Here is a 25,083-nt window from a genome sequence, read left to right as displayed (position 1 = left end):
CTCCTGAGAAATACACATGTGCAGTATTTCAGAAGTAGAAATTATCAGATAATCCCATATTGTTGGACATCTACAAAACTGACTAGGCTCTTCAAAAATGTTAATATTGCAGGGGACAGGGAGTGGAGAGAGACATGACATCAGAGGCATGACCAGCTGAAGGCAAGATGATCTTTTATTGGTTCCTAGATAAAAAAGAAATCACCAAGACTATTGGAGGAATGTGAATATATACTACACACGCAGTGAGTACTTCCAATAATCTTGTTAAAAGGCAGGTTCTGGTTCAGTAAATCTAAGGCAGAACCTAAGAGTTTGCATTGTCACAAGCTCCTAGGTGTAATGCTACTGCTGGTCCTCACCAAAACCATACCAAACTCAGTAGTCACTGAGTCAATTCTGATTCACAGTAACCCTAAAGGACAGGACAGAACTGCCTCTGTGGTTTCCGAGACTGTCACTGTTTAAGAGACTGGAAAAGCCCCAACTTTCTCCTAAGGAGTTGCTGGTGGTTTCCAACCACCAAGCTTGAGGATTGCAGTCCAATCCATAAGCACTACACCATCGAGGCTCCTTACTGAACCTCACACCGCTCCTTAACAGCAAACTATCACACAATATATAATGAAATGTCTATGAGATGGACTGACACTGTGGCTGCAACAATGGGCTCACACATAGCAATTGAGAGAATAGAGAAAGGCAGTGTTTCCTTTTGTTTTCCCTTACAAAAGATTACATCGAGACAAAACCAACCCAATGGCATCTAACAATAACAACATAATGAAATGCCCAAAGACCTGGAGTTAGAAAATAAAAAAGAAAGAACACGCTCACTATTATGTCAAGATAAAAAAGATTCATGCCTCAAGTTGTCTAACTTAAGTAGTCTATAGCCAAAATATTGAACGATGCAAAAAATATTAAAAGAAAATGAAAGGAAAGCAGACTCACTATACCAAAAATAATTTTTGACATTCAATCAACATTTCAAATGGTGGCATATGATCAAGAACTATGATACTGAAGGAAAAAGTTGCACTGAAGGCAGTAGGAAAAGCAAAAAAGACAGGGCTCCAGGAACTGACAGAATATTTATTGAAATGTTTCAACAAACTGATAAAACACTGGAAGAACTCATTTATCTATGCTAGGAAATTTGGAAGATAACTACCTGGCAAATCAACAGGAAGAGATTCATATTTATGCCCATTCTTAAGAAAAGCAATCATTTAAGGATGCATTAAATTAAGAAGCAATATCATTAATATCACATGTAAGTAAAACTCTGAATATCATTCAAAAATCGTTGCAGCAATACAGAGAAAGAGAACGTTAAATCAAGCCTGATTTAAAAGACCACGTGGACAGGAATACCACTAATCCCATTAGATGAATGATGGCTGAAAGCAAAAAGTGCCAGAATGATGAGTGCTTGTATTTTATGGACTATGGAAAGCCATTTGACTATGTGGATCAGAACCAACTACGGATTGCCTTAAGACTGGGAATTCTAGAGCACTTCCTGTGTACACACAACAAGGGAATCCTGCATGGTATAAATCGGGACAATGGTGAAGAGGGTGTGGAAGGCCTGGTAGGGCATGATCAAGGGTAATGTAACCAAGAGGAATTGCTGAAACCCAGGTGGGGACTGACTGGTCATGATAGTGGGACATGAGGAAAGTCAAAGGAAATAGAGGAAAGAGCTGAGAAGCAAAGAGTATTTATAGAGGTCTAGATAAAGGCATGTACATATGTAAGTATTTATATATGAGGATAGGGAAATCGATCTATGTGCATATATTTATAGGTTTAGTATTAAGGTACCAGAAGGATATTGGGGTTACACTCAAGTACTCCCTGAATGCAAGAATGCTTTCTTTTATTAAATTGGCATTCTGTGATGCTCACCTTCCCGACACAACTGCTGAAGACAAAGCGGGTGAATAAGCAAATGTGGCAAAGAAAGCTGATGGTGTCTGGCTATCAAAAGAGATAGTGTCTGGGATCTTAAAGGCTTGAAGGTAAACAAGCAACCATCTAGCTCAGAAGCAACAAAGCCCACATGGAAGAAGCACACGAGCCTGTGTGATCACGTGGTTCCGAAGGGATCCGATATCTGGCATCAAAGAACAAAAAAAAAATCATATCATTGTTTGCTCACCTCCATGATACGATCGCTGAAGACAAATGGGTGCATAAGTAAATGTGGTGAAGAAAGCTGATGGTACCCAGCTATCAAAAGATACAGCCTCTGGAGTTTTAAAGGCTTGAAGGTAAACAAGTGGATCAGGTGTCAGGCATCAACAGAACAAAAAATCTTACCATAGTGAATTGAGGGGGGGAGGGGGGAGTGGAGACCCAAAGCCCATTTGTAGGCCACTGGAGATCCCCTTGCAGAGGGGTCTCAGGGAGGAGATGAGCCAGACAGGGTGCGATGGAGCAACAATGAAAAATACAACTTTCCTCTAGTTCTTAAATGCTTCCCCCTCCCTCGCACTATCATGATCCCCATTGTACCTTGCAAGTCTGGCTAGACCAGAGGATGTACACTGGTAAAGATAGGAACCAGAAACACAGGGAATCCAGAGTGGATGATCCCTTCAGGGCCAGTGGTGTGAGTGGTGATACTGGGAGGGTAGAGACAGGGTAGGTTGGAAAGGGGGAACCAATTTACAAGGATCTACATGTGACCTCCTCCCTGGGGGACGGACAACAGAAAAATGGATGAAGGGAGACGTCGGACAGGGCAAGATATGACAAAACAATAGTTTATAAATTATCAAGGGCTCATGGGGGGGGGAGTGGGGAGGGAGGGGACAAATGAGGAGCTAATGCCAGGGGCTATGGTGGAGAGCAAATGTTTTGAGAATGATTAGGGCAATGAATCTACAAATGTGCTTTACACAATTGATGTATGTATGGATTGTGATAAGAGTTGTATGAGCCCCTAATAAAATGATTTTAAATAAAAAAATGACAAAGCAGTTTGATACAACTGATGTATGGATTGTTGTAAGAGCTGTCTGTCAAAGCCCCCAATAAAATTATTTATTAAAAAATTTTAAGACAAAGCCAAGTTTTATAATGAAATGTGCAAAGAACTAGAGTTAGAAAACTAAAAGGGAAAATACACTCAGCATATCTAAAACTGAAAGAACTAAAGAAAAAGATCAAACCTCGAGTTGTAATATTGAAGGATTCTATGAGAAACATATTGAATGATGCAGGAAGCATCAAAAGAAAATAGTCACTATACCAAAAGGAACTAGCTAGCATTCCAGTATTTCAGGAGAAAGCATCTGAGCAAGAACCAATGATACTAAAGGAAGAGGGTCAAGCTGGACTGAAAACAGTAGCCAAAAACAAGACTCCAGGAATTGATGAAAAAACAATTAAAATGTTTCAGCACAATGATGAAGCGCTGGAAGCACCAATTTGTCTATGCCAGGAAACTTGGAAAACAGCTAGTTGGCCAACTGACTGGTAGAGATCCATATTTGTACCCATTCCAAAGAAAGGTGACCCAACAGAATGAAATTATAGAACAGTATCATTAATATTACATTCAAGTAAAATGTACTGAAGACCATTCAACAACGGTTGCAGCAGAACACTGACAGGGAGCTGCCAGAGGTGCAGGCTGGAATCAGAAAAGAACATGAAACACGACTGATTATGTTAGATGTATCTTGGCTCAAAGTAGAAAACATCAGAAAGATAACTACTTTTGTTTTATTGACTATGCCAACACATTGCACTGTGTGGATCATAACCAACTATGGATAGCCTTGAGAAGAATGGGAATTCCTGCACACTTCATTGTGAACTTGTAAATGGATCAAGAGGCAGTTGTACGAGCAGAAAAAGTTAATACTGTGGCTTAAAATCAAGAAAGTTGTGCCTCTCACCATATTTATTCAATCTGTATACTGACCAAATAGAGAAACTAGGTTATATGAAGAATGTGGCCCATAATTGGAGAAAGGCTTATTAACAACCTTCAATATGCAGATGACACAACCTTGCTGGCTGAGAGTGAGGAAGACTCAAAGCACTTGCTGATAAAATCAACGATTCCATTGTTCAGTGCGGATTACAACTCAATGTAAAGAAGACCCAAATCCTCAAAAGTGGACCAATCGGTAACATTAGGATAATGGAGAAGAGACTAAAGTTGTCAAGGATTTTGTCTCGTTTGGATGTACAATCAATGCGCATGGAAAAGCAATCAAAAGATCAGAAGTAATGGAGTAAATCTGCTGCACAAGTCCTCTTTTAAAGTATTGAAAAACAAAGAGGTGGTTTTCAGGATGAAGGTGTGCCCAAACTAAGCTATGGTATTTTCAATTCCTCATATGCATGTGAAAGTTGGAAGAAGTAAGCTTGAAGAATTGAGTAATTTGAATTATGGTGCTGGTGAAGAATGCTGAAAGTACCACAGACTGCTTAACAAACATCTGTCTTGCAAGAAGTCAAAATGCTACTTACAGGCAAGGATGGCAAGACTTCATCTCATGTGCTTTGGACATATTATCAGGAGAGACAAGTCCCTGAAGATAAACATCATGATTGATGTAAGAGGGTAGTGAAAGCTGAGGATCGGTGAAAAGAAAGAAGGCCCTTGACAAGATGGATTGACACAGAGGCTGCAACACTGGGCTCAAACATGACAACAAACGTGGACCAGTGTTGTGTTCTGTTGTATACCAGGTTGCTATGAAATTGCGCACCCAGCAGTGATTTTGTTCTGTCGTACACAGGGTCGCTATGAGTTAGAACCCACTAGACAGCACCTAACAACAGGCCTCTTCTAGTTTTCAACCCTTCCCTCAACCTGGTTCTCATGGCAGCAGTCACAGATTATCACTGTCGCTGAAATGATATCACAGACAGGATGAAGCAGAAACTCTTCCAAACAAATCTAAGTTGTACTCACTTGTGGGCCTATCACATACCACCACTGTATCCCCCACGTGTGCATGCCTCCAAATCTTCACACAGGGTGCTTCCTCTGCCTGGCCTTTCTTACCGTTCAACAAGACTCACAAATGCCATTTCCTTTGCCTCCACAGAAAGAGCAGTTCCTGCGTTTCTAAGTTCCCCCAGCACTACACAGGCATCTCTCCCCAACAGCACTTGCCACACAGAACTAGAATTGGAAACTTTCAAAAGTAAAAGATAATAAAATGTTCCTATGAATTGGGACAGTTCCTTTGAGCACAGGGATCACAGGTTTTGTTGGCGATAGTAAGCTTCATCTAATGTAGCAGTCTACATTTTGTTTACCAGGAGAAATCATTCTATGTAGCTTATCAAGAGAGACACATCAAATTAGAGGGTCAGCAAAAAATAGGAAGACTCAACAGGTAAGTACTGACACAGTGGCTGCCAGCAATGAGCACAAATATAACTGTGAGGACAGCACAGGACCGGGCAGTGTTTCGTTCTAATGTACACAGGGTTGCTATGAATCAGAACCATCCAAACAGCACCTAACAGCATTTGTTTATCTGAAGGTAGGTTTCATCTACCCACCCTGACATATGGAAAAAGAATAAAGGAATAAATTGCTCATTCTTAACCTCTCAGTGATATTACAAAGGCTAATCCCATGAGGTTGTAAATTCTTGAGGCTATCAAACTTAAAAATGACCGAGCACTTGGCATATTACTTTGCAAACAGGCTTTAATAGAGGTACTGTATTTAAATTACTTGACTTTTTTCAACTTCAACTGATGTACAGCAGACTAAATAGCACCTTAAAGCTACCTAAAAGTACCACATCTTACACTGGTTTTCATTAAATAAGCTTAGATTGTTCTCGAGGGTTATCATTTTCCATTTCCATGGCTTAGGGTGGTGGTTGTTTGTTGTTTTGACTCCACAGTCTTTATTATTATATACTCTGAATTCTATACTTGACCATAGTCAATGAATTTGCAAATGGTTGTTAGAAATTGAAACTGACTGCACGCCACCTAACAGCCCTATGTGCCACAGAATGAAATACCACCCAACACCGTCATCCTCAGGCTTGTTCTTCTGTTGGAGCCAATCAATGCAGCCACTGTACAAATCCATCTTGGTGAAGGTCTTCTTCCCTTTTTGTTGCCCTACTATTTTACTAAGTATGATCTCTCCTGACAGGTCCAAAGTACGTGAGGCACAGTTCCACCATCCTTTCCTGTAAGGAACATTCTGACTATACTTCTTCCAAGACTGATTTGTTGGTTCTTTTGGCAATCTATGGTATGTTCAACATCCTTCACTAGCACCATAATTCAAATGCATTGATTTTTCTTCAGTCTTCCTAATGCAATGTCCAACTTTCACATACATATGAGGCAATTGAAAATACCATGGCTTGGGTTCAGGCGTATCTGAGTCCTCAAAGTAACCTCCTAGCTTTATGACACTTTAAAGAGGTCTTGTGTCCGGCATTTTTAAACAGTGCAATGCACCGTTTCATCTTGACTGCTATTTTTCATGAGAATTGATGGTGGATCCAAGCAAGAAGAAAATTCTTGACAACTTTAGTTTTCTCTCTGTGTATCATGATGTTATCTAGCTGTGAGCATTTTGGGTTTTTTTAATCATTTTATTAGGGGCTCATACAACTCTTATCACAATCCATACACACATCCATTGTGTCAAGCACATTTATACATTCACTGCCCTCATCATTCTCAAAACATTTGCTCTCCACCTAAGCCCCTGGCATCAGCTCCTTTTTCCCCTCTCCCCCCGCTCACCCCTCCTTCAAGGACCCTTGATAATTTATAAATTATTATTCTGTTATATCTTGCACTGTCCGACAGACATCTCCCTTCACCCACTTTTCTGTTGTCCATGCCACAGGAAGGTTATATGTGGATCATTGTAATCGGTTCCCCTTTTCCACCCCACCCTCCCGATATTGCCTCTCACCACTGGTCCTGAAGGGATCATCTGCCCTGGATTCCCTGTATTTCCAGTTCTTATCTGTACCAGTATACCTCCTCTGGTCTAGCCAGCATTGTAAGGTAGATTTGGGATCATGATAGTGGGTGGGGAGAAAGCATTTAGGAACTAGAGGAAAGTTGTATGTTTCAAAGTTGCTGCACTGCACCCTGACTGGCTCATCTCCTCCCCATGACCTTTCCATAAGGGGATGTCCAGTGGCCTACAAATGGGCTTTGGGTTTCCACTCCACACTAGGCCCCTCATTCACAATGATATGATTTTTTGTTTTGATGACGCCTGATACCTGATCCCTTCGACACCTCGTGATCGTGCAGGTTGGTGTGCTTCTTCCATGTGGGCTTTGTTGCTTGAGCTAGATGGCTGCTTGTTTACCTTCAAGCCTTTAAGACCCCAGGCACTATATCTTTTGATGGCCGGCACCATCAGCTTTCTTCACCACATTTGCTTATGTACCTGCTTTGTCTTCAACGATTGTCGGGAAGGTGAACATCATGGAATGCCAGTTTAACAGAACAAAGTGTTCTTGACTGGAGGCCCAATGTCCATCTGCTACCTTAATACTAAACTTATAAATATATGCACATAGATCTATTTACACCTCATATATATGTACATATGTACATGCCTGTATTTAGACCTCTATCAATGCCCTTTACCTCATAGCTCTTTCCTCTATTTCCTTTTACTTTCCTCTGGTCACTCTATCATGCTCAGCCTTCGTTTGGGTTTCAGTAATTCCTCTAGGTTACATTACTCTTGATCACGCCCTACCAGGCCTCCTACACCCACCTCACCACCAATTTGGATCACGTGTTGTTCCCTTGTCCCCTGAGTTTATTACCACCACTACCTTTGCCCCCAACTCCCCCTCTTCCATGTCCCCCAACTGTCCAGTTTGTTTTCTCCTCCAGATTGCTCATCCAGCCTATCTTATTTAGACAGACCTGCAGATATAATAACATGCACAAAAACAAATCAGCAAAATCAAGCAACAAAATAAAACAACAAACCAATGACCAAAAAAAAAACAAACCAAAGCACAAGAAAGAAGAGCTTGTAGTTAGTTCAGGGACAGTTTACTGGCCTTTAGGAGTGTTTCCAGTCGAGTCTGTTGGGGCACCAAGCCCTGGCCCCAAGGTCTGTTTTCGGTATTCCCTGGGGACTTCGTTGCTCCTTTCCCCTTGCTGTTCCCCTTAGTGTTTTGCCACGGAGTGGTGGGATCAGAAAGAGTGGAATTCCCACACTGTGTCTCCAGTATTGTCCCCTGTAGAGCTATGGGTCAGTGAGGAATGTTGTGTCCCATAGTGGGGCCGGCCATGTGGTCTTCTCTGTGGATTAGCTGCTCTGAGTGAGAATATCGTCCTCAAGGCCTGGGGGGCCAGGATGTGCTCCCCTCTCTTCCTCCCCCTTCATTTGCTACCTTGTGCTCCGATCAGACATGTCGCTCTCCTGAAGCTGCAGATTCAGTGCCATCTTCTAAACTAAATTCTTCTGGGGGGACGGGCAAGTGTCCACTGAGTTGGGATTGGGGCCCTCCCCTCAGACCTCTCCACTGGTTTCCTACTCCATGCCGGCATGTTGCATTCACATCTTGGAGCACTGGGTTGAAGTCTGATCCCTCTTTCCTTGTGGAGATATAAACAATACCCACCCTTTGGGTGAGTTATTGCCCTGTGCCCCTGCTACCCATTTTATATTTATTTTTTCCTTTCCCCACCTCTTTTTTAGTTAGCTACCATATGTATCCCTGGATTTGGTCTGTCCCCTGCCATACTACCTGGTCCTCATCCAGGAATGTTTGTATACAGTAGCTTTTTCCCTGTGCCCCTTTTACCTTTTTTTTTTTTTTAAAGCTTACCTCAGCAGACTCATGTTGTACTTGTCCTTTTGTGCTTGGCTTACTTCACTTAGCATGATTTCCTCCAGTTCTTCCCATGCAGCGATGTGCTTCATACGTTCATCACTGCTTTTTAGCGATGTATAGTACTCCACTGTATATATATACCACAGCTTTTTAATCCACTCATCAGTTGATGGAAATTTGGGTTGTTTCCAACTCCTTGCAAATGTAAACTGTGCTGCAATGAACATTGGAGCACAGATGTCTAGCCATGGTTTGTTTCTTGCCTCTTCTGGGTATATGGCCCAGTAGAGGGATTACTGGGTCGTACGCTAACTCGATTTCCATCTGTTTTAGATATCGTCAGATCGTACATTTTGGTTTTCTTTACATTGAGTTGTAATCCATACTGAAGGATGCTATCTTTGATCTTCATCAGCAAGTGCTTCAAGTCCCCCTCACTCTCAGTAAGCAAGCTTATTTATCGCATATTTCAGGATGTTTATAAGCCTTTGTCCAATCCTGATGTCTTATTGTTCTTCATATAATCCAGCTTTTCTGATGATTTACTCAACATATAGATTAAATAAGTATGGTGAGAAGATACAACTCTAATACACACTTTAACTGGTTTTTAAAATTATGCAGTATTCCCTTGTTCTGTTCACACAACTGCCTCTTGGTTCATGTACAAGTTCTTCATGAGCACAACAGTGTTCCGGGATTCCCATTCTTCTCAAGGCTAGCAAAAGTTTGTTATGGTCTACGCTAATTCCTCAGCATAGTCATAGCAAACAGTTGGAAATTTTCAAAAGGTAGAACACTATTTATTGTATGAAAAGTACTTCTCTTGAAACTTTTACTGTTTTTCCTAGGATACATTTTTAAGCTTTCTTGTAAGGTCCCTTTTTAGCAGTGGTTCTCAACCTTCTTAATGCTGCGACCCTTTAATACAGTTCATGTTGTGGTGACCCTCCAACCATAAAATGATCTTAGTTTCTACTTCGTAGCTGTAATCTTGTGACTGTTATGAATCAGGCCACCCCTGTGAAAGGGTCGTTTGACACCCCCCAAAGGGATCATGACCCACAGGTTGAGAACTGCTGCTTTATGCTGCTAACCCTGTACGCTACCTCTCTCTCTCTCAGTGATTCCTTTGCACTGCTCTCTGCGCAGTCCCTCCCATGTGTCAAGTGTTAAATGTGTAACTTAATTGTTTATGCAATAATCTGGCTCAGGGTTATTTTTATGTTATGTTTTGTTTCCCCTTCTTATCTCTGCCAAGAGATCAAGCTCACATTCCACTTAGTCACATCTCAGCAAAATGACATGCTTCTAAAGATACACTGCAATGTCAGTCCACAGCTTTTCTGAGACCATGGTAACCCCCCCGTACAAATAAGCAAGAAAATTATATAGATGGTTACAGAACCTAGAGGAGCCCTAGTAGCGTAATGAGTTACATGTTGTATGCTGGTCATACCACCAGCAGCTTTGGGGGAGAAAGATGAAGCTTTCTATTTCCATATAGACTTAGTATTTTCGACACCCACAGAGGCAGTTCTTTCTGTTATGTTCTATAGGGTCACTACAAGTAGAAATTGGCTCGGAAGCAGTGTGTTTGAGATGCTAATCTAGAGATCCCCAAGAATAGAAAATCCCATGGACTTGTCAGTAGCAATAGCTTACCTCTCCTTCCCAGCCTCTGGCTTATTCACTGCATTACCATTTTTCAAAAACCATGATTAAAAGTCTAGATTAATATCAAAATATTTAACATAATGAAATATTCAACATACCATAAAAGAATAGTAATACATCTTTGCTTGGAAAGAGAGTCTGAATCAGAGCCGCACCGGGCAAATGGACTATTAAGAAAGGCTCCTATCATTTCCGTCACTTGAAATGGGGTGCACTGAATGAATTTTCTGAAGACAGAACTTTCTTTCTGCTTCAAGAATACTCTGCAATCTAACCTGAGAACAGGATTATGTAATCTGATAATTAATAGGTCTTTGATTCATAATGTCAAAGACTAACAAAACTATAGCAATAAAGCATTCAAGTTATAATTGGCAGTCCCCTTAATAACAATATTCAGTAATGAAATCTTTGCAATATCACATCAGTTCATGGAAATCTGGGCTTCTCTTTCCTGGTCAATTCAGATCCTCATTGCTCTTGGCAGCTCTTTCTTTCTCATCCCCACCCACCCAGAACCAGGCCAGAAGCTATCAATCTTCTCTCCAGTCTTAGATCCAACAACCCAATGGAACAACTCAAAACAGCAGGAAAGGACTATCTTTGATCTAGAAAAGGGGAAGAAAGCTGCACACACAAAGGGATAAAGTTCGCAGCTCAGAACTAACAAGTTTTCCCAAGGTGACATGCTTGCTTATCCTCTGGTGAGCCTCGGTCTTAAATGGCCTTTTATTGGTCTACCTTGCAGCCTTCTGAGGCTAACTCAGCAGAAAGCCTCTTGAAGAAGAACCCTGTTGGCCTCTTGGACTCAGGTGTGGTCTTGGTCTCCTAAACCAAGATCAATGGTCAAATTGTTTACTACAAAGGAGTTCCACATCTCCCAGTCTTAAAATAAGAAAATTAGGTATAGTTCAACAGAAGGAGCCCACATGGCATGAGGCAGTGGTAAAAGAGCTTGGTTGATAAGCAAAAGGTTGACAAACCAAGCCCACTGTTCAGGAGAAAGGTATGATAGTCTGCTTCTATGAGGATTACAGCCTACAAAGCCTTTTGGAGTAGTTCTATTCTATAGACTGTGAGTTGGAATCAACTCCAAGGCACACACAACCAACTACTCAATATAATGGAATGGAGGAGACAAAACTAAGCATGCAGGAAAACCTAACCTTTAAATTAGCAAGCACAGAATAAGACCAATTACTTAAAGCCAAGATTGTTGTTATTGCCTTAGGTGCCACTAAGACCATTTCTACTCATAGCCATACCATGTGTGCAGAACAGAACTGCTCCAAAAGGGTTTTTTCAAGGCTGTGAGTTTTTAGAAGCAGATCACCAGAGCTTCTAGTGCAGGTTCCAACTGCCAACCTTTTGGCTAGTAGTCAATTACTTAGCCCATGTGTGCCAAGGACTGATAATTAACAGGCCCTCAATTCATAATGTCAAAGACTAACAAAAACTGTAGCAATAAAACAGCCAAGTCATAATTGGTAGTCCCCTTAATAACAATATTTAGTAATGAAATCTTTGAAGTATTGTATCAGTTAATGAAAATCTGAGTCCCCACCCCAAGACTCACATAAAACTGGATAGATTACTCGCTACAAATGTTAAAGCCCTAGAAGCCTTTAAAAAAGAAACACTTATCAGATGAAAATTACAGTAACTTCCACAACATAATTCTCTTTTCTTTTAATAAAATAGGAAATGTGGAGAAGATGACAGAAAGCTCCAAAAATCAAATCACCCTGCTCATACTTGTTCCAAATGATCAAATGTTCCCAATATTTAGAATAATACTCAAAGTTGTCCTTCAAACTGTATTTACATTGTATGCAATACAGCAAAACTTGCAGTCAGGGAAAAAGCACAAATTAAATCCCAATCAAAAAGTGGGGCTGATAGATGACAGTCCATCAACAAGTAAATAGAAATGCATGCTAATTTCAAGCTCCATTAGAAATGGTATTGGGCACACTTGTAAATGAAAAAAAAGGTTTGCTGTTTATGAAAAAGTTAAAGAAGAAAATAATGAACATTTAAATGCTGAAGTGTAGCTTTGAAGGTTGGCTATTTCCGCATGCTGTAAACTTTCAATGATGGATAAAATTAAGTGTAGTGTTCTCAAAAGTTAGCAAACAGCATGAGATTAACCAAGGCAAACCAGATTGTCCCCTTCCCACACTACTCCATTCAATCCAGGCCTTCAACTTGGGAACAGAGCGGACTACCTCCTGAATAACCTGAATAACCAAAACCACAAACACGGGTTTAGAAGCAAGCAAGCTAGCACCTGCGCAAATTTCAGACCAGTTGCTCTGCAAGACTCCCCAGATGTCTGATGTGTTTGACATTTTTAAGAGAAAACAGAGGTACTATTAAGATTTAAATCCTCCAACATACAAAATCACCAAAATTGCTTTAAGATTCAAAGGGTGTGGTGGCTTCACAGTCACTCCAGAGGAAAACATTATTTGAGCTATAGAAAACAGAATGAATTATTCATTTTGTTTTTCATGACTTCTTTACCTCTAGATGAGAAGCTCTGGGGGCGCTGTAGGGTAAATGTTGGAATGCTGACTGCAAGGTTGCCTTTTCAATCACAACAGCTGCTCCACAAGAGGAAACAGGTTATCGTTCCCCTTTTAAAATGTACAAGACCTCAAAAAACACTATTTAAGGTCACTGTACCAGAATTAACTGAGTGATAGTGTGTTTTTAGCTCTACATTAAAAGCCTAACATAATTTTATTTTTTTAATTTTACCTGGAATTTGTATTTTCATTTCTTACAGACAATAAAGTTCACTTTTTGTTGTACTGTTCTGAGTTTTGAAGGAACCCCAGAGGCGCAGTGGTTACACACTGGGATGCAATCCACGTGGTCGGGAGTTGGAAACCACCAGCAGCTCCTTGGGAGAAAAACTGCGCTTTCTACCCCCAGAAACAGTTAAGTTCTAAAAACCCACTGGGGAAAAACTGCGCTTTCTACCCCCAGAAACAGTTAAGTTCTAAAAACCCACTGGGGATCACTATGAGCAATGACTAGATGAGTTTGGTTTGGGTTTTGTTTCTAAGTTTTGGCAAACCCACCCGAATATGTAATCACTTCCACAACCAAGCTATTTAAAATTAAATGAATTTCTTTTATTGTCATAATAATAATGTGCATAACCACCTCTTAGGAGGGCTAAACAAGGATCACTGGTGGGCAAGTGGACATGGGGGCTCTATAACCATCCTCAACAAGAAGCACTGTTAGGTATGGTGGTCATTACATAATTTCATGTCAACTTGACAAGTAAGTGCAGAGGCGGAGTCTAGCCTGTCGACCAGGTCACAGTCTGATAATACCTCCTTGTGAGAGTGGCCTTCTCACAAGGATTTCAGGAACTTCCCCTCTCTCTACCTTGGTCTTTCTGTTGATAAGCCATGAAGAGACTTTTTAAGACCTGACAGGAGTCTCTCTGCCTCACCTTCCCCTGTTGAAGAGCCACACTCAGAGCACTGGAGGAGCCACAGAGTCCTAACCCAGTGCTGAGGTGCTTCCACCACCGGATCCACAAGACTTTACACCCATGGACCTGTGATCTTCCTGTATTTTGCATCATTGCATGTGACTGCATGAGTCTGAAGAGGGAATTAGAACTTATGGGCTAGTATCGAACTTATGGGCTAATATCCGACGTAAGGACTTGATCTGGACTGGAATGTTTTCTTAATATATAGTTACTCTTTGATATAAAGCTCTCTCACACACACAAGTGTCTACGGATTGGTTTCTCCAGTCTAATTACTTCTGACTCATTAACAATCCTATGTACAAGAGAAAAAACACTGGTAGTCCAGTCCTGCACCAGCCTCACAATTGTTAGAGGTCTTTCTCTTCTTCACTGACTCTCCTACTTTACGAAGCATGTTCTTTCCCAGACACTGGTCTCTCCTGATAACATGTCCAAAGTCTCTGAAGCAAAGTCTTCACACTTCACTACCCTCACTATTAAGGAGCATTGCTATTTCTTCCAAAATAGATGTATTGTTTTAGCATCTGTAGTATTTTCAATATTCTTCACCAGCACCAAAATTCAATCCCTCAATCTTCTTCAGTCATGGTTCAACTTGCACACCCATGAGCTGACTGACAATACCATGGTTTAGGTCAGGAGCACCTTAAGTAACCTCAAAATGACATCCTTGTCTTCTTCAACACTTTAAAGAGGTCTTGTGCAGATTTGTCCAGTGCAATACAGCATTGGATTTCTTAACTGCAACTTCCATGAGTATTGTTTGATGTGGATCCAAGCAAAATTAAATCCTGACAACTTCAATCTTACTGTTTATCGTGATATTAAGTCTATTGGTGAGACAATAGAATTTTTATTTTCTTCACACTGAGTTGTAATCCATGCTGAAGACTTCAGTCCTTGATCTTCGTCAGCAAGTGTTTCAAGTCCTCCTTGCTTTCAGCAAGGTTGTAAACTGTGTATTGCAGGTAGATAAGATGCCTTTCCACTCTTGATGCTGCATGTTGTTCCATAAATGCAACTATCCCTGGCCCACGCCTTTCCTGATTTTTAAGCCAGACAGTACCGTTCTGTTGGAACTGCCTCTTGGTTTATGTGTAAGTTCTGCACGAAGACAATGAAGTGTTCTGAAATTCTCATTCTTTTCAATGCAAATAAATTGCATAATGGAGGACAATTTGAGGAACATTTTTAAAGCTACAGAAAGTAGCTTTTTCCCCTAGAAATTCTACTTCTGAGGTTACCCTACCTTGTATAGATAGCAAGGATGAACAAAAAGATTTAGCTATACACTAAACCAACACCAGAAGCAAGCTGAATAAGCCACAAAGCAGCAACTTAATGGAATACAAGGGGGATCATTAACATTCTGTGTCAGCTTGGAGATTAACCATACTTCAAGCTCACGTTTACATTTTTAAGTCTCAAAAATTTGGAGAGACCTGTCCCTGGTAAAAGACATCATAATTGGTAAAAGTATAAAAAAGACACACGACTAAATGGATTGACCCAGTGGCTGCAACAAAGGGCTCAACCATATGGACAATTGTGAGGGTAGCGCAGAACCAGACAGTGCTTCATTTTATTGTACACCTGGTCACTATACATGAGAAGTGACTCAACCCACCTAACAAGAACAAAATCTAAACACATCTTATAACTTATGATATTCCCTAGTTCGCATTCTTCTTGCACATAAAATAAAAACTGATAATGTTGTTCTGTGCACTTGGAATTGGCTCTGACTCATAGGGACCCCAGAAGGAAATATTGCCTCTGCCATCTTCATAATCACTGTATGTCTGAGCACAATGTTGGAGCCACTGTGTCACTCCATCTCATGGAGGATTAAATAAAGATACATCTTGTGCTAATAGGAGGAAAGGTTCGAATTATAAATAGGCATACTAAGAAAAAGCACAAAGTAAAATCTACCATTTATTAAAATGATCTATAGTCAACATACATGCCTAGAAAAAAGATTAGAGGCTGTAAATCAAAATGTTAACAGTGCTTACATCTAGATGATATGAATGTGTGGGTTTTTTTTTTTTAATTAACTGCATGTCAAGTCATACCTCTATCCTTCTATTAACCTGGCACAACTCCACAAGTAACAAATTTTAAATCTACTGAGGAGTACATGCCAGGAGCAAAGAAATAAGTATCAGAGAAGACAGAGAGATGCAAAAGGATGTAATTGCCTTCAGGGAGGTGAGCATCTAGGAAAAGAATTTATGTTTTAGATGAGTCTTAAAGCAACTTAATGACATTTCAATACTGAACTTGTCCACTGGTTTTACTCAAAAGACAATCCACTTACTATGGATAAAAACATGTCCTGTCCAGCACTCCATAATTAAAAGAATAAATTAGGGTTTTATCGTATCAGAAGTTAAAATAAATATCCTTTATAAATCATCTTATCCATTACCCAGATGACAAAGTTCAAACTTGAGCTGAGTCTCATAAGATTAAAAACTCCTAAAAGCACGTTATCACCATAACTCATCAGACAATAGACATAAAATCAATGACATATTAGCAATAGCAGGAAATACCCTACCACATAACTCTTTGTTATGACCTTTTAAGATTATTTTTTTATTCTTTCTTGAAGCTTTCGTTGCTCGCCCTGTACTCAAAGAGCTGGAGTGTATGGGAGGTCATAACAGTAACATAAACTTAAGTCTCGCCCTCAGGGTTAAAAAAAAAAAGAGAGTTCAGCTGAAAAACAAACTTCATTTTTGTTCTTTTAAAGGAAATTGAGAAAGTTGCAATTCAAAAATGCAAATTTGTAATTCAGATAAAGATCACTTTCAGTGTTGATAATCTAAGTCTCAATGGAAAAGGCAAGCTACTCAGTCTTCAGAGATGGATGAAACACTCCAGAAAAATGGCAAACAGCAGGGGAACACAAGGACAAATGCCTGGCAAATGCAGAGGACATGTAGCAGCAATTTACAGTAGAAAATATAGTTGACAAAGGAAGTTTGGGCCAAAATTTAAAAATAGAAAAGAAAGCCTTTGCAATGTAATGGCTCTTCTAGCCATAACCATTTTTACTCCCACTGAACAACATTCTTCTCCTGAGGGGTGTTGGTAAGAAAGGGGGGGGGGTACTGATTAGATTCAGCTGTGACTGCCTTCCTGGTGGTTAAAATGCAAGCCATTTCAGAAACAGTGAAGCAGACCCACTACCTCCAGACCTCCAAGACCCCTGGTACAGTGAACTTCCTTGATCCAGGAAGACAACTTTGGCCACAGAGAAATGACAGGGAAGGGAAAGAACAGAAACCAAAGCATGAAGCGAGTAATGGACGTCCCAGGCCACAGAGCAAATTTCATATAGCTGAGAACTCTGGGGCAGGAGGCAGGCTTGTGGACTGGGGTGCCTCTGGGCATTTAATTCTGGGGGCTGAGATGGCTAATCCACAAATTTGAAGCCAAGTGCCTTTGGGTTGAGGCTTAAAACCTCGTGGACATTTATTAGCAGCCCTAAAAGGATTCTGGCAACATGTCCTGACTGAATAACTGGATCCTGAGCATTTCTCACCTGAATTAAAACTTCCATTCTAAAACCAAACTCACTCCAGCCATTGAGTCAATGTCTACTCGTAGCAACCATGTAGGGCAGGTTAAAACTGTAATTCTTTAATGGGAGTAGAAAAACTGGTCTTTCTCCCTCCTTAGTGGTTTCAAACTGCTGACCCTGAGGTTAACTGTCCAATGCATTAAATACTACACCACCAGGACCCCTGTTAACTTCCATAATAAACTCCTTAATCATAAGCAATGTCTGTGATTTCTGCATGGCCATTGCAATAAATTATAGAAGAGAACAATAAAAGTACAGCATGCTAACAAGTATGAGAAGAAAATACTGTGAAGTTGATTGTGGTGCTGACTGCAGAAATCTTAGTATGACTGAATGCTTAAGTTATTGAAGTATATGCCAATAAAATTTTTTTAAATTAAGTACAGAGTGGTGTGGGAGACAGCACAGTCTTGAACCCCAATTTTTATTCAATGCAAAGAGATACCACACCAAAGTTTCTGAAACGAGCTGTGCTTGTATTTATAAGATTGGAATTTTCATAAGGAAAAAATTCAACAAGCTTAGGCAAACAGTAAGCAACCATAATGTTTCAAATACTGGGATTTTAAATTGAAGGTAGTGAAGAGGTAGACTACAAAAGGAGAGAAGTGATTTTCCGGCCCCCTGGTGGCAAACTGGGTTACTTACTCAATTACTCCTTGGGCTGCTAACCTCAAGGTCAGCAGTTCAAAACTACCAGCCTTTCCAAAGGAGAAAGATGACACTTTCTCCCCCATAAAGAGTTAGTAGGGTGTGGGGGGTTGGAGAGGATCTGATACCAAGGGCTCAAGTAGAAAATGTTCTGAAAATGATGGCAACATAGGTACAAATGTGCTGGACACAATGGATAAAGGTATAGATTGTGGTAAATTTATTTTTTTTAGTTACAGTCTCAGAAACACATAGGGGCAGTTCTACTCTGTCCTCTATGGTACTGAGTTGGAATAAACTTAATGGTAGTGAGTCTGGTTTGGGGTTTGAGTAGTTTTTCTTCTTCTTGGTATAGGGTTTTCTTCACTTTGTCATTCATTGAGCAGATAGATACTCATGATTTGAGGACTTTTCTTCATGTATGTGATATTTTAATATGAAAAGATCTGAAATAAAGGTTCAGAACCTCACCTTGAGGAAATCTCCAGGTGGGAGAAAGTCATTCATAAAAATTATTTGCCAGATCGTGTGAAAAATTTCGAGCTCTGATGGTGTAGTGGTTATACTTTGGGCTGCTAACCACAAGGGCAGCAGTTTGAAACCAGCAGCTGCTCTTTAGGAGAAAGGGCTTTCTACTACTGTACACAGTTACAGTCTCAGAAACCCACAAGGGCAGTTCTACCCTGTCCAACAGGATCACTGAGCCAGCATCAACTGGTTTGCAGTGAGTCTGGTTCTGAGTTTTTCCTGAAAGACCAGAGAAAAGTGTATCCAAGAAGCACTGAGATCCAAGAGAAAACCCAGAGGCAAGATTTGAAACAAAAATTAGCTGTCAGATAATTAAGGGGTAAACATCTACCCCTTAGACAAGGGGTAAACATTTGAAAAAACTTTTTAAAAAAACTAATAATTTCATCCTAAAACTGAAAGTTTTCTAGATAAATTGACCAGAAATATGGAGATAATCTTAAGTACATAAAGAAAACAAATAGGAGTAGATACCGAAGTGAACATACCTATATCCCAAGAAAAAGAACCGAATGAACAGAATTTTGAGGCTGGATTTGGGTGGAAAAGAAGACAGTGAGGATAATTCTCAGTTTTCACAAAATGACAAAAGTGTATAGAAGGCTCTCATGGTTTGAATGTCACCTGTCACAGCACCACCCACAAGCTAGACTCCAGATAAAAGAAACTGTTTTCCTTCTTCATTTAACAAAACCCTAATTTGCCCTCCATGTCAAATACCTGTGCCAAAGCTAAGGTCACCAAGTCTCTGCATTCCGACAGGGAAGGCAGGGAAATCAAGAATAAGGTATAGAACAATGGAGCACACCACCCAGCACACAGAGGTTTGCTACCAGAAACGGAAATGTTTACATCACACTGTTGACTCCCGAAGTCAGAAACTAACGTAAGAGAACAAGGGGGAGGAAGCAATATTCACAGAGGTCTAGGTCTCATATTTAATCTATTTTCAAGTCCTGTCTTATTTCTCCAAAATGTAGTTCCCTCCACCTTTGTCCCCACCACCTTCACCCCGAAGTCTTTCTAGCTTAACTCCTTGTTTCCGTTTACATACCCACAGCAGTCCAGTTTATTCCAATTCATATGGGCCCTATATGATTGAGGGTCTCCAAGGCTGTAAATCTTTATAAGAGCAAACAGCCTCACGTTTCTCCCAGGGAACAACTGATGTATTTGAAGCACCAACCTTGTGGTTAATAGACCAATATTTAACATATTGTACCACCAGGGCTCCTTCCACTGTACAAGCCTCCAACACTACCAAGAAATCCCAAACTCACTGTCATCACGTCATTGCTGTTCCAGAGTGACCCTATCAGACAGAGAACTACCCCTTTGGGTTTCTGAGGCTTTATGGGAGTAGATAGGTTCACTGAGTAGCCAGGCCCAGGAGTGACTGCTGGACTTTCCTGTTGGCAAAGCTCAATGTGTCTCACCCACTATGTCACCAGGGCTCCTAACACTAGCAAGGGAGATCTTTAAAAAAAAAAAATGGTATTCAGATGATGAAACTCCCGACAATGGTTTCTTACAGCTCTTAGGGTAAAATCCAAACAGGGCCCTGCATGACCTGGCCCCTGCTCACCTTTGAAATCTATTGAGGCTTCCCCTCAAAAGTTTTCAATCTATGCAACCCACTCTAGGCTCAGGACCTGTGAACAAGGAGAGGGCCCTGTTCCTTGTCGAGCTCTTCAACAGCACACATCACATCCCAACAACCAGGAGAACCCTCATGTCTCACACCACCAATGTCACTTTCCCAAAGAAGTTTCATATGTATATGTTACTCCCATCCCTGGTAGCACAATGGTTAAGCGCTCTGTTACTAACCAAAAGGTCAGCAGTTCAAACCCACTAATAGCTGAGATTTTAAAAACCTGGTAACCTGCTACCATAAAGATTTCAGCCCACTTGATACAACTGATGTATGGATTGTTTTAAGAGCTGTAAGAGCCCCAAATAAAATTATTTCCTAAAATAAAAGGTATTAAAAATTAAAATGTAGCTATTTCGGCCTAGAAACCTTATAGGACAGTTCTACTCTGTATACAGCATGGCTACAAGTTGGAACTGACTCGTAAGGCACACAAAACAATCTCCACATCTGGTTTATAGGGTAGAATTAAAAGAATGGAGAGCCCCTTTAGACACATTGAATTTAAGAAGCCCCTGAGATATACACACCCCCAACCAGGAGCAAGCAGGTAACTCTGAGAGTCAGGAGAGACAGCTACACGCAAACTAAGGCTAGTACTTCAGCATATAAGGCTGATGGCAGGGAGACTGTCCACTTGGGGCAAGAGTATCTCTCACGGCGAAGCCACTATATGGAATGAGATGCTACTGCAGGGAGTGCGGGTGATGGGGCACCCATATACACAGAGTCTGTAAGAAAAGGACTGAAATACAAGGAATCAAATCCTGGGTATGAGTAGTTTGTTTTTTCAAGTGAGAAACAATGGCCAAAAAGGATCTGGAAAACCAGCGAGTTGTACCACAGCTCCCAAAAATCCTAGGGCCTTCTACGCTTCTCAAGACTTCCTCCTTTGACTTGACAAACCCCACTGATATCCAAAGGCCAGTTCAAATGCCACAGCCTCGCCGAGCTTTTCCTCAACTTCAATGCAAACTACCCCACCCTTATACCCCCCCACCCCCCCACCCCCGTTTTCTCTGCTTGTCGGATGTGACCAGTTCCCAACAGTCTCTCAACAGGGCTGTTAATGGCACTTAACAGGAATCTGCCTTGTATTAGGCTGGGGGTGGCACAGACCAAATCTTACTCATCCACTTAGAAGGATGACAATTACTTGTACTGTCACAGAAGTTCAGAGAGGTAAACAACTGGACAGGAGAGATGACTAGCTCTCCCACTTACTCCACCAAAACAACACTTCCTAGTAAATTCTAATTCCAAGTTCATTTTTTTTCTACAGTAACACACACCTGTATAGTTGGGGGAGGGAAGAGCGTTTCTTTTCATCACAGTTAAGCACAAAGTATCTTCTCATTGAAAGACTATCCCTACAAAAACTGTAGTCATTTCCTTCAACGAAACTATGAAATGCTTTTAACTTTAGTTGAGAACTCAGCATATCTGTCTTCTTTAAAATATAAAAAAATGATTTCAAGTTCTAAACAAAACCCATTTAAATCGTTAGTAAGAGGCAGCAGAGTGTCGATCCTGGCCTTGGGCCAACTGCCGCCTGCATAATTAGGAAGCCTCGGATGCCAAACGAAGGTTAGGCAGTCAACACTTTTCCAACAAGTGCTACTTTCGCTGGCTCTCATTCACAACTCCTTAAAAGTCATGGGGGAAAAAACCAGCTGCAACGTCGCTCTTGAAAACGAGGGCTAATCAGAGTTAAGCACGCCCAATTAACAAGCACAAGAAGTCTGAGTAATTTCACAATAAAGGTTAGTTAACTCGCCCAACGTCCACACGGGCGTGGCGCGCCTCCCAAGGAGCCCAGGTCAGGCCGAGGGAGAGGAACACTCGGTCGCTCGCTCGGGCGCGGACTGCGGACGCGCGGGCCCAGCAAAAGCCGCAGGCGCTGAAACTTCAGCGGTCGGTGAGGGAAGGTGGGGTGACAGAAACCACAAAACCAAAGAACAATCACAACACCGGAAAAAAAATCAATTCACCGAATCCTGGGCACTACGAACACCGCGCAGATTCTTCGGCAAGCTTCGGGGGGCCGAGGACGCCCGGCGCGCGCACGGAGCCTACTTGGACAAAGTTTAGAGACCGGGAGAAACTTTCCTGAAGGAAATGGCTGCGCGGGGCCTGCGCTTCCTCCCCTCCAGCCGTCGCCGCCCCTCAGTTTCCAGGGCGCCGGGGAGCACGGGCCCCGCCCGTCCAGCTCGCCCGCGCCCAGGGCGCCGCAGGGGAAACGGCTGGGGCCCAAGCCGGGACCCGCGCCCTCCGCGAGCCCAATTCCTGAGGGGGCGCCGCGCCCAGCCCGCCAACAGCCGGGGGTCCACGAGGGACGCCCCGGGGACTCCTCGCCCTGCTGGGGGCGCGCCAAGAGTTACCTGCGGCGAGCTGTGCGAGCGCAGGAGGATCCGAGGACCGAAGCCGACGGCCGCCGCTTTGTCTCCCTCCCGTCCGGCTCCGAGGAGGAAATGGGCCGCCCGGCGCCCCCGCCCCCCGCCCGCCCGCGGCCCCCGCCCCCCGCCCCGCGGCCCCGCCCCGCCCGCCCTTCCCGGCACCTCCCTCGGGCGCGCTCTTCTCGACGCAGCCGCCGCCCCGCGCGCTCTTCTGGCCCCTGCTGGCCCCTGCGTAATCGGGGGGCTCGGACGGGAAGAGGCCCTTACAGGACCAGGCTGGGCAACCCCTTCAGCACCACTTCTTCCTCGCCCCTCATCCCAGAATCCCTCCATTCCCCAGCCCCGAGGCGCTCAGGCCTGGAGTGACCTTTGAGAGGGTGGAGGAGCGGCGACTCCTGGAACAGCTCTGAGAGTGGGTGGGGGAGGGCAGGTGAGTCACAGCGCAGAGCTCAGGTGAGTCTCGGGGCGCGGCCTCGCGCAAGCCCAGCTCCCCAGCCATGGCCTGGGGGCAGAGCGCGACTAGGAGTCGTGGCCACTGTACCTGCTCTGAAGTGTGGCACCAAGTCACACGCACCCATGAAAGTGCTCATGCTCATGGCTTACCCATGGTTTTACTTAAGGAGAAACGAGCTAAATAAAGGTCCCACCGTGAAAATAGAGTGGAATTATGGGATGATTCTCTGACAGGTCGGCGAACCAGTTCATTCCAGTTTGACCCCTGCTGAGAATTTCCCTCCCATACCAGATATACTGAATTAGAATCTGTAGTTTAACGAAATCCTCAGGGGATTAATAACGTGAAATTGATCACTACAGATGGGTAAATAAGCACAAGCCAACTCAGTTTTACTTAATTTGTTGGGTACACCAATCCACTCCTGGTACTGCGGAAGGAGCAGTGAAAAAACTGACCTTTATCTCACACGACCTAAAATATAGTGGAGGGACCAGGTGTTAAAAACAAGTGAACTATTAAAAAAGAACAAGTGTGAAGGTGGGAGGGAGATTTAAGCAGGTTTCCGGAGTACTTAACCTAGTTCAGTGACCTGGGAAAATGACCTTTCTGCTGAGACCCCAGGCAGGTTTTAGCACCCACCTCCATGGAAATTGCTTTTCTCGAGGTCCCCAATGATGTCCACATGGCCAAATCCACTGGTCAGTACCTGTCTTCTGCTGCCTTATACCATCAACAGCATTTGATCATGCTCCTTCAAACACTTCCTTCACTCAGCCTCCAAGGCTTTTCAGTCTCTTCTGATTTTCCTCCAACCTGCCGGGCTACAATTTCTGAGTCGCCTTTGGTGATTCCTTAGAACAGCAATTTTTAAAGTGCTATCTGTGGGCCCATGAAACCCTTTCAGGGAGTCTGGGAGAAAAAAGACTGCTTTCTACTCCGGTGAACTCAGTCTCAGAAACTCACAAGGCAGTTCTACCCTGTCCTGTAGAGTCTTTGAGTCGGCATCGACTAGATGGCAGAGAGTGAAATCAAAACAATGTTCATAATACTAAGTTATCATTTGCCTTTTTCATTCTCATTTTCTCATGGGTATAGAAGGTTCTGTGTGCTCCATGATGTACATGATATGGCATCACATGGAATGCAGAACAGATGAGAGAAACCAGCCGTATTCAATTAAATCAAACATGAGATATTTGCAAAAATGCACAGCAATGACACTTCCCGCTGATTTCTTTTGTTTTACAAAATAGTATTTAGCTCTAAAAATGTTATTTTTGATAACATTTAATATTGTTTTGAAATGAATTAAATATTTTTTACATTTTCTATTTTAATCTCTAATGCAATAAATATTGATAAATAAAACTCTCCAAAAAGCTCTTTAAGAACCTCAAAATTTTTTAGGAGTGTAAAGGGGATCCTGAGATCAACAAGTTTAAAAACTGCTCTGGAGTCCCTGTCTACTTACAGCCATGTGATCTTACCCAGCCTTTTGCCTTTAAATATGGTGACAACTCCAGGTTAACAACTCTTAACTGAAACTTTCGCCCAAATTCTAGATTTTTCCATTCAGATATGCAGTTTTCTACTGGATATCTCCATTGAATATCCAATAGGCATCTAGGCTTCTCAAACGTTGTATGTCCAAAACTGATTTCCTGATACATCCTCCAAACGTGCTGATTTCATAAGTTTTCTTCCTTTCAGAACTTGGCAGCTCCACTTCTGATCTCTTGGAGGGAGTAGAAAGCCTCATCTTTCTCCT

The 25,083-nt window shown here is 42.1% G+C and overlaps 1 protein-coding gene across 2 annotated transcripts in view; it reads right to left on the bottom strand.

The window, feature by feature from the left end:
• The window catches only part of CTNNA1 (catenin alpha 1), a 214,638-nt gene extending 191,679 nt beyond the window's left edge, over positions 1 to 22,959 (bottom strand). Inside the window, exon 1 of one of the 2 annotated variants that reach the window (XM_075541626.1) lies at positions 22,844 to 22,959. The gene's annotated coding sequence lies outside the window, so the exon portion shown is untranslated. Of the gene's footprint in view, positions 1 to 22,453; positions 22,568 to 22,843 lie in introns of those variants that run through there. The other variant, XM_075541627.1, reaches the window with a different exon arrangement.
• Between the last annotated feature and the right edge of the window lie 2,124 nt (positions 22,960 to 25,083).

The sequence above is a fragment of the Tenrec ecaudatus genome, chromosome 2 (assembly GCF_050624435.1).
Source record: "Tenrec ecaudatus isolate mTenEca1 chromosome 2, mTenEca1.hap1, whole genome shotgun sequence".
Taxonomy (NCBI): domain Eukaryota; kingdom Metazoa; phylum Chordata; class Mammalia; order Afrosoricida; family Tenrecidae; genus Tenrec; species Tenrec ecaudatus.
Note: the sequence above shows the minus strand (reverse complement) of the source record. Positions and strands in the feature narration are given on the sequence as shown.